Here is an 11,090-nt window from a genome sequence, read left to right on the forward strand (position 1 = left end):
GAATTATCCCATTCAAATGTTCTGACTGTAAAACTACTGTCTGCATCTGCTTTGGCTTTCAGTTTCAGGGGAACTTGAGAGAAAAGTAAAAATCCATCAAATCTAGGAATTACAAGAGAAGCAACAGTTTAATGGCATGGTTTCCAAGATGTAGAAATCCTGCTGCAGTAACACTAACAAACTTTTCAATTTTCCATTAGAGCAATCAGGGTTTCCTCAAGAACTTCTTATGCTGTGATAAATCGACAGGCTCAGAAGTTTTTGCAGGTTACTCTGTTGGCCTAAATATGATTTGATTCCATCACGAAAATTACCTGGTTACCTGGCTACACTGTACTGCACATAATGCAGTAAACAATGCTTACTTCTATTTGTATAACAGCAAAAATAGAGTACAACAGACATATGAAGCCAAATTAAGTCATACACAGACAGACCACACATCATATATAATTATAATAGTAAGTAAGTTACCCTTCTGATGGCATTTTTTAATATTTAATGTGGAGAAAGAAAATTTTTTTTAACTGAAATTTCTAGAAAGACACTGGTTTACTTTTAGGAAAACCTATACTGAGTTTTAAAACATACTCAAACTGTGTTGCTAGCCACCAAAACTTTAAACAAATTTAAATCACCAAACTGGCAGAGCTAATTCATAAACACCTGAAATAAGAATTTGAAAACCCAAATATATAAAGTAACACAAGCTGTTGCAAGTGTAAAGAATATTCCACCCCTCAATGTTATCTAGATACCAGTAAACTAGAATCTTAGACACATTTAGGGAAGACAAGTTTAAATGACAGAGGAGAGATTTGCTTGTATTTTCAAAGAAAACAAAAACTTGCAAGTATGGGATCTATCCGTTCTAATGCCTTAGAGGTTGTAGTGACCAAAAGTTATTCACAAACTAAAGCTAATATTCTCTTTTGTAAATAAATCTAGCAGATTTAATGCAAAATGTGGTTTGCACTAGAACTATTGCCCTCTATATCCTTATCTGGGAAGCAACACATTAGCCTGTACTTTAAAATGTAACACTGGTTATTTATATGAATTTCAATCAGAATTTCCATTCAAATGACACTGAACACACACTAGGAAGAAATAAAAATGTCTCCCATAGAAATTGCAGTGTTGTTGCTTAAATAATTATGTATATAGCTTAAGAGAATTATTAAGACACGTTACTATTACATTAAATATACACACAGAAAATCCATGCCCCTGGCAAAAAGCTAACAGGATTAGTGTAAACCTAATATGTAGAGTCAATATATTTTACTGACTAGTAAGGCTCAACCGCTTTCTTTGGGAAAAGAACGAAGAAGCCCAAGTGTAAATCTGAGGTAAAATAGTAATTTAAAATAACCATATAAAAAAAAGGTATCATGCTTGTTAATGAAAACCACATATTGACTTGGCTATGACTTCACCATGTATGCACCAGATTTAAATAGTATTCTGATGATATGTGAGACCTAAGCAAAAGGGAAGGGGAGGTAATCAAAGAGCCCTAGATTTCATAACCAATGCAAATGAATTCCAGAATATTTAAATACACCTACTATGCATGAACAAGTCAAACGTTTCCAGGGAAATAATTTTTCATCTATAAACTAACACTTGTCTCATTTTACGTACATCATGATAGCCTGAATCAATCAGTTCTACGATTTTTACAGCGTACAAGATAAGAAATAATTCCTAAAATGAAAAAGATTGATATCTTTAGCAAATTACATAATGTGCAATTATTCAGCAAGATATTTTGAAAGCTTATCACTTTAAATAGCCTCAATCACTAGGATTTATGAATTGTGTTTTAAGTATGTAGCTGTGCTTAAAATACAGTACAGAATTGTACTTGAAAGTAAAAAAAAAAAGGAACCCATATTACTATTGCTTCCTAGCCATATACAGTTAGCATCTAATTTTTGCGTGATCTGAAGCTGAAAATTTTGTACTTGCATTTTGCTCTCTCACTCAGAACCACAGAAAAACAACCAAAAAAAGCAAAAATCCACCCCTCAAACCCCATCAAATAAATACATATAACCCTTTTTCTCCCACCAACTACAGAACGTTAATACAATGCCTACTTCTCAGGCTTGAGAAAACAAATATTACTCAAGAAAATTTCTCCAACTGACTAGTAGTAACATCTCAGGAATTATCCTTGTTTTTCCTTCTCTTTTCTTCATGGGTAATTGTTTTCAAAAGTAATAGTATTTTGCTCTATGCTCTAAGCATTCCTGAATAGAATATTTAACTTTACTATGAAAAAAGAATTCAACATGGCTGTCTGCAGTGAGACTAATATACCCTTTTTCTCTCCCCAGTGAATGTTTTTCAGTTAGGTATGGATGAGCTGATGTGGCCAATGCTATTATAACCTTTAATCATCCACTAAACAAATATTTAACACCAGTATCAGCTAAACAAGCCCATCCTCTCTTTGCATTAAGGGCTTTGTCATTCTTTAATGCAACCTACACTCTAAAATATATGACAGGGGGAATCCCAAAAAAAACAAAACCAAAGAAAATACTTTGGCAAAAATCCCACATATCACATGTCTCAGAAGCCAGGAGCACACTTACATTTTAAAACATTGCTGTTGGAAAAAACCTGAATACTTTTCATTTCGAACAGGCAGAACAAGAAATATCATCTGTGGCTCAAGAACCCATTCTGAAAATTAGCCCCTAACTAAACTCCCAAGAACATTTACTTAAGACATTAAGAATTTATCCTGTATGGATTGGGGGAAAAAAAAAAACCAAAAAAAAAAAAAAGGAAAAAACAAGACAACCGATATTTGCCTAGACAGACTTCCAGTCTGATTTACAACAACTCCTCTTTTGGTAGGCTTCAGCTAAAGAACATGTGCATCAAAGAGAAGCTTTGTTCAGATTTAGGATAAAAATTCCCAAACAATCAAGAAAACTACAAGTCTTCCATCCCTATTCAGTAAGGGAGAGCCTTCTTTTAAGAATGATACACAACTCACCTGGGCTAGTCTTCACACAGAGCAGAGAATAGTCTTTGCCTTGCAAAACTTATTTAAGCCTTGCATAAATTTGCATTAGGAAAAAAGAAGATGAAAATCTGTATTTTCACATTCACCTGTCACTGAAGTATTGCAGGATTTTCTATTAGGACAGATTACCTATGAGCCCATAAATTGCATCACTAAGTACGTTCACGGTCTCATCAGAGCATCATTACAAGTTCACACCTCTAAGGAAATGTGGAGTGTTTCAACTGAACTACCACAATCAGAGTGGTCACAAACATTAAATACCACGTATCAACAAATCACCACAAGTTGCAAAATGTTCCACTGGCATGTTCTGTTTTCAGCTGTACAGGAAGAAGGACACAAACCACTTGCTTTTATCACTATAAGCTTTCCTCCCATTTCATCTCACCCTTGCTTAGTCTTCACGTGAATATAAATGCTGTGTCTCTACAGATGTGAACCTTGCTGATAGGTTTGGTGCAGATCTGTAATTTTTTAAGATGTTTGAAGACTCCTGTTTGATACAAATTTCAGACATAAATGTCACATTTAACTCTGTGTTTCTCACAAACTAAGTCTGATCAACTTCTAACTGAAGCACTACATATTTTTTCTGTCAATATTCTTCTGAAGACCTCAGTTTGGGCATCAGTAATGTAAGGTTTTCGTCTCAAACCGCAGACCTCCAGAAAAACAGATCAAAGTCAAGGTAAAGAAAGGAGGCACAAGAACACTAAAAAGATGTATGACTAATTGTGATTTGTTTTTAACACTTTACAATGAAATACAGAACTTTTGTATTTATTTTTAAATTTCCTCCCTCAACCTCAGTTTTGATAATGTTTTCTTTACTAAGTTTGGCTAACAAATGCTAGTTTCGTATAAACGTGCACTTTGAAAACAAGAATATTTTCTAGACATTAATTCTATATTCATTTTTTCAGTGAAACATACTTTTAAAACGTTAAAAGCATTGTTCATCTGTGAGGCACATGTTAAGTTAAGCCTATTGAAAGGCCAGTTTTTATGAATTAGACCAGAAGCCCATCAAGTCCAAACACCTCTGAGTCAGACCAGAGGTTCACCACGGGCCCCCACCATTTGAAATGCTGGGCAATACTGGATGCTCAGGAAGGGAGCCTAAGAATTAGGAAAGCCCGTGGCCATGCTGTCTTTGGTGCAGTCTTTTAGCTTCTGGACTTTGGGGTACTGTTACTGGCAAAAGAAAGTATTTATGTTGAACAGGCTGAGCTGGTAAAAATCAACCAGAAACAGGAAGAATATGTAAAGAAAAAGAAGGAGGGTTTTCGAGGGTTTTTCTTCTACTCTTCTGTGGTTACAAGTGTCAGTCATGATATTAGTTTCCAATAAAATGTTCTTGAAAAGCAAGAAGATACACATAACAACTGAGACCTGTTTTTCTTTGTCACACTTCAAGCATAAATATTAATGTTGTTATCTAACCATACTTAAAGTAACTTATTAAAACCGGATTGTTCACTATTAATTTGTTTTTAGTCTCCCTTTCCTGGCTGACTGCCAAAACAGTTATAATGCTATACAATTGCAATACACAAGAGATCCATAGCACCCACTAATTACTCTTTAAATACCTTGCACAAGCACTGCCTTTTCTTACAATTGTGAGGCCATTAGGTAGGGTTGAAATCTCATAACCATTAGCCCAGATACTTTATTTTATTTCTGAAGTTTGCATGCAATATCAAAATGTTTGCCTGAACTGTGGGCAAACATTTGGAACATGAACACCATCCTTCACTCCCACCCTTCTTTTCTACAGGGGCTGTCAGTCCTAGGAAGTATACCTGAGGCCTGACTGCATTTATACTCCATAATTCACATCATGAATAAAACACTACTTCTGCCTCTGTTTTGCAACACTACAGCGTGCTTTGGGCATGTGCAAAGGAACTTAACCCTACTAAATCAAACTCCTCCAATATGAAGACTGAGTTTAAATGTGTGATTAATGCCACAAAATTCTCCTGAAAGTTTCTCTAAAACAATGTTAATGGCCCTGATCTACAAAGATTTACTTATGTGGGTGTGTTTACTCAACTTCACTGTCAATGGAATTAAACAAAGTTATTAATTCTTGTAATAGATCTGGTCTAGATAACTCTTAAAATTTCAACTAGAAGGGCTCATCACTTCTGAAGAATCATTTATTTTTCCCAGACTTCTCAAGACCTCTGGTGTGAAGAAAACCACAGAAGCATTTTAAGCCATAGAAGTTTTTAATTTCCCTGAAATGAAAGACAAATTAAATTATTTGATGTTCAGTATCACCATGAGAATTCAAAATTTACATAAAGATTTAAGATATAGGTGCAGTCAATATTGTTACTTATTAAAGTCTCATGTAACAGTACTATAATACAAAGATAAAGTACAGCCAGGTTAACAAAAAAAGTTATCCAATTCCCTACTCAACAAGTAACAGTGGTCAAGAAGCTAAAATACAAATTATTCCAGTCTGAGGTTTTACTTTCTCAGCGTCCTCCAATCATGCTCTATAACATTACCTAATACTACAGTCAAGAAAAATCAAAACAAAACCCCAGTCTTGGCCACAACAGTCAACACAGCCTTAAATGTAGTTAGTGATGATCTCTACAGCAGTAGCCCACTGAGCTGTGGGGCTGGGACACAAGCCAGGGCTAGCTAGAAGTCCAGCTTGAGGGCTTGATTTCAGCTGTGCGTGGCTTTGGTCCACTGACTTAGAGGACACAGCATGAAACCCAGTGCTCTATGTGGTGCCTATCCAAAATGATAACAGAGAGCATTTCCTATCCTTTTTCCAGCTACCCTTAACATTTTCAAAGAATATGTGTTTAAAAGGAACAAAACTCATGCATAAGTAACAGTGTTTACTTACTCAATTTCTAGCATTAAAGTTACTATCATCTTGATCTCTGATCCTGCAATCAGCCATGTGTGTTAACTTTACCTAAGGGTGCAGTCCCACTCATTTCAATAACTTTGGTGCCAGTTTCTGTTTTGATGCACCGGCACCATCAAGGACAAACCTCCATAAATGAAAAAGACAGTAAGAATGACCTCTTATAAGCTAAAATTAAACTTGTCCTACAGTTAGTTGACAGCATCTTTTCAGTATTACATTTTCTCTACTAAACTAAGCATACACATGGGAAGTTGTCCAGGTTTACCTTCAAAACCTGGCAATTGGTGATACAATCTGGAACCCAACAGCTCTAATCACTGGTGTGAATGCAGCCAGGGACTGTAGTGATTGAAAGAAGTTCCCATATGGCAATTGTAAAGCAGTATTTAAAAAAAATAGAAAAAATAGTGATTATCACATCATAAAATCTATCACTATATAACAGCCTCCTACTGGCACTCTCAAGGAGAGCAGAAATGAAATAAATCCTGAGACTGAGTTACCTACTTGTATTTGGAGGTGGCTCCTCCAAGACAAAAACTAACCCATTCTGTTACAGGAGTTAGAGAAACTGCAGCTCTCCCCCATGGATCAATCTGTTCCATCCACAGGCACAGGACTTTCAGCACCAGAAGCCTGAAACCTTTTAGGAGGACTTCACAGAAACCACAGGCTGTGTATGGATGCACAGAACGTGTCCTACCTGAAAGAGGCTGCCTGATGCAACACAGCAGAATAAGGACACATTCCTAAAGTCATTTTTGTGTTAGTACTGACACCAATGTTTAAATTAACATCAAGGTACCTTACTCAAACTGTAATCAAACTACGTGGCCAAACAGCTGGATGCAAGTAGGGAATATGAATGAAGGAGTGTATTTCTTTTAACTAATGTTGTGAACACAAGGAATTATCTATTGAAAATGCACAGCTTTTGTCCACAGGTAGGGCATATGGAAAAGTAAAACCATGCAGTCTGTTCATAAAGTAAACTTTGACCACATAATCTGATATGTACTGCAGACTTTTGCATCTCTGTCACATGACAGCCATGATTTATCAGACTGAACAGAGTGACAATTTCATTCTTCAGGAGCTGCAGAAGGGCACAAAGCTCAAAATAAAGAGCATTTCTTTGGCACAGAAGAATAGTTCTCTGCTCTGTCATGTGAATATTGATAAAAACTCCTAAAATATAAAGTTTTTCAATAATTCCATTACACAGTATGCAGCACACCAAAAGTACATTAAGTATTTTTCCAGCTATTTCAAAAAAATGGAGCAATTTAAGTATACTTTCAGTTCCACTCATTTGTTTTGTACCCAACGAACTGTTGTTGAGTAACAAGTATTTCCTTGAAAATCTCTCACGGTAATACAAAATACAGATTAAAGCTACCTTGGGCTCACCAGTCTCATTCCAGATAGAATGGTACTGGGGTTCAGTTATTAAATAACTATTGAAAACTGGACCAGTAGCTCTGCAAGCAGCAAAACCAGGGAGGCCCCATTTCCTGCAGCAATTTCCAGCTTGAGGTAAGCGTTGCCGTGAACTCTCTGGTGTGCAGGTTAAAAGTGCTGTTCTACCTGGCTTCCTTACTTTCAGAAATTTTGTAGAAACTGCTCACCTGGGAGACCTCTGCTGCCAAATTTATTTGAACTATTCAAACAGCCAAAAGAGTTCTTAGAGAGACTGAAGGCACACAGAGATTATAGCTCTATTTGAGCTGCACCTGTTAAAGAAATAAAGCTAATAAAGCACGAGGAATAATTAATTACTGGCAATTGCTGTTACTAACTACTGTCACACCTGGTACCACAGGATCTTTTTCTTTGAAATTCAGCAGAAACACAGTGCCCATGCTGCTGTCCCTGTTGCCATCACAGATGCTACCTTGTCCCAAAATTAACCACAACACCCCGGCTGTGCAGAACACACACAGAGTCTCCACTCTATGCTTATGCTCAGTAGGAACCTCCTGTAACTAAATTTACAGATACACATCAGAAATAAGAGTGGAAGTGCGAGGTTTTGTTGTTTGGAAAGGAAGCCAACAAAAGCATGGTTATGGTTGAACTATACCTACAAACAGAGGTACTGCAAAGGTAACTGACGAGGCAATTCAATCCCTCTTCAATGCTTACTTTCCAAAACGGAAAGAAAAAGACTCTGAAGTAAATTTTTGTATTTGCAGAATTTGCCTGAAATATCATTCAGCTATCTATGAATTATATAAAGTGAAAAGCAATACACCTTCTTTGTCAATACACTCACTCCAAGCTTCAAAACTGGTTTTGGAACATTCTGCCACTTTAAGTAAATCTAAAAACCTAATTTTTAATTAATGACTGGCCTCTGCCTAGGGTTAAATCCAGCAGGTACATCTGACTATACAACATGAGCTTCAGAAATATTTCTGTCCTAGTTTTCCCAGTGCCAAGACGATCATACCCACATGCATACACGACACGTAGTAGCCCATATATTAATATAATAAATAACCATATCATAAACTTCACATATTTGTAATACTGAATATTGGAGAAGTCACGCTAGCCCTTGGTATGAGCACACAACTTTAAGCACATCAAGCCTGCGGGTCCACAGAGAACAGAAAGTTACGTGCAGACTCCGCAGGAAAAGGGGCCTGTGTGTGTCCAACACATTTTTTTTTTTAACTAAGGAAGACAAGGAGCCTTGATGAAGTGTGATGATTGAACATTCAAATTAATGACTCAGAAATGTACAGCGGTCATGTTCCAGGCTCGATAATGGGATATAAACCAGAACAGTGGGGCGGGGGGAAGAAAAATTAATAGAATACAAAACCACGCAGGCCAAGCTACAGGCGACTCCTAAACGTTTGCCCTTTTACATCCTCCGTCCCCGCGCCGGGAGCGGAGCCGGGAGCGGCTCACGCCGAGCACCAGCCCGGGCGGTGAACGCCGCCTCCGCCGGGGGACGAGCAGCCGGCCCGCAGCGCCCGCGGCCGCCCGGCGGGCTGGGGCCGGAGGGGGCCCGGGCCGAGCAGGGGTCACGGGGCCCTCCCCCACAAACTTACTCCCCGCAGCCCGCCCCACGCAGCCCGCCCACCCCAGCCCGGCTCCCGCCCGCCCGACCCCTCGGCCCCGCGGGCAGGAGCTTGAGCCCGGGAGAAAGTTGCCGAGAAAGTTTCTGCGGAGGAGAAGGGGCCGGGGGTGCGGGACGCCCCCCGCCCCCGGGGCGCGGCGGCGGGGCGAGGCCGGGGGCGGGCGGCCGGGGCCTAGCGCCTCCACCGCCGCCGCCATCGCGGCCGCCGCTCCCGTGGGGCGGCGGAGCGGGGACGCGGCCGGGGCCTCACCTGCCTCTCCTCGGCGTGGCGGGTGGGAGAAGGAGGGGGGGAAGGGAAGGAAGCGGGGCCCCCCCGCTCCTCCCGGAGCCGCGGCGACCCAGGGAGGGAAGCGGGGAGGAGGGGAAGGGAGGAGGGACGAGGAGGAGGGAGCCGAGCGCTCCGGTGCGTGCGGGGAGCTGGAGCCTCGCTGCGGGAGGAGGAGGAGGAGGAGACTCCCCGCCCCTATGGCCGGGATCTCCGGTGGGCACCGCGGCCCCTCCTCCGCCCCGCGTTTCCCTCCATGCGCTCCGGGTCGGGATTGCCTTGCCTCCCGGCCGGGGCAGCGCCTCCGCGGCCGAACGGGAGGCCGCGGGGAGGAGCTGGGCGGCCCCCGCGGAGCCGGGCTGGCGGCGGCGGTCCCTCCTCCGCGCCGCTGCGCACCGAGACAACATGGTGGAGGCGTGCGGGGCGGCGCGGGGGCGGCGGGGAGGGAGCCGGAGCTTGCCCTGCCCCGCGGCTCGCTCGAGGGCGGCCGCCTACTCCCGGCCTTGGGTCGCGGGGACCCCGGTCGGGGTAGATCTTCCCGCCGTGCCGTGCCGTGCCGGGCTGGTGAGCTCGGTGAGGCTCACTTGCCAGAGAAGCTGAACGTGAAAGATTCCGGCAGCGGAGCTTTTCGGCGTTGTGCGTGAAAAGCGAACAAAAATAACTTTTAAAACTCCTCGCCTGGGCGTCTTCGGGTGGGCCACGGCTTAGGCTCGGTGCATTTAATTTCCTGTGGGTCAAACAGAAGCAGGATGGCCCTCCGGCAGTGCGGGTGCTGCGGCGGCCGGCGGGGAGCAGCGCCGGCAGCTCGGGAATGCCCAGGGCGGCACCGCGGAACAGACCTGTCGCCGAACACCGAGCAAAGGACGAGCCTGTAAATTACGCGTCAGTAACTCCGGGGAAATTCAATGTTAAGGGTTTCTCGCTCATCGCGGTTCCATAAGTCAGTGTTTCGTATTTTAAGAAATAAAAGATTGGATTTGTGTCAAGGTGGGCTTCATGGAAAAAGGTGGTTCTTATGCGTCTAGCCTTCAGAGCTGCAGAGAGCAGGAAGGAGTGAAAGAACATTTTAAAAAATGAACCTAAAGAGCCAAAGTTTACATGGGCAAATCGGCAGTTCTCATTCAGCATTATCTTTTATTGTTCCCAGCTCTCTAGTAATCAAATTTACATCTCTCCCCACTTTGTTTTCTTTAAAGGCTGATCAGAAAATAGGAGTTGTGTTGATCACTAATGATAACCTAACACAGTTCTTAAAAAGAATTGAGTCAAGATGTCCAGTTTATTTCACAGGCAATGCTGCAGAGTAAAGCCATTTGTGTTTTTTATTTTCAGATAAAGCAAATACATGTATTTGCTTTCAGAGGACCATAGATACACTTAAACAGCTAACACAATATAAAAAAACCAAAAGTGTTCTAGATTTGGAGACTCAATACCATAAATTGTTCTCGTGTAACCTTCTTAGAGTGGTGGAATTCACCATATCCTGTTCAGTCAGAAATCTAGCTCACATTATACAGAATTAATTTTTAATTTAAACAGCAATTGTAAGTTTTACAAATTGACCTTGGCAATGAATTACTTAACAATTTGCAGACTGGTTGAAGCTCTAGGTCAGCCATGGCTTCACAACGTCAGCTGGGCTTATGGTAGGCTTGCGTGAGAGCGAAGTTTGAACTCCAGTATCATTTGTGGTGTTTTGTATACACAGGCAAGTGGTGCTGATTGCTTAATTTTACAGCACAATGGTAAAATTTGCATACCTGAAAAACATGAGACC

At 41.4% G+C, this 11,090-nt stretch overlaps 1 protein-coding gene across 2 annotated transcripts in view; it reads right to left on the reverse strand.

Moving 5' to 3' along the window:
- The window catches only part of YES1 (YES proto-oncogene 1, Src family tyrosine kinase), a 50,481-nt gene extending 40,787 nt beyond the window's left edge, over window positions 1-9,694 (reverse strand). The window contains exon 1 of one of the 2 annotated variants that reach the window (XM_084216981.1): window positions 9,296-9,694. The gene's annotated coding sequence lies outside the window, so the exon portion shown is untranslated. Of the gene's footprint in view, window positions 1-7,582; window positions 7,602-9,295 lie in introns of those variants that run through there. The other variant, XM_084216982.1, reaches the window with a different exon arrangement.
- Between the last annotated feature and the right edge of the window lie 1,396 nt (window positions 9,695-11,090).

The sequence above is a fragment of the Fringilla coelebs genome (genome assembly GCF_963513975.1).
Source record: "Fringilla coelebs genome assembly, chromosome: 1".
Lineage (NCBI taxonomy): Eukaryota > Metazoa > Chordata > Aves > Passeriformes > Fringillidae > Fringilla > Fringilla coelebs.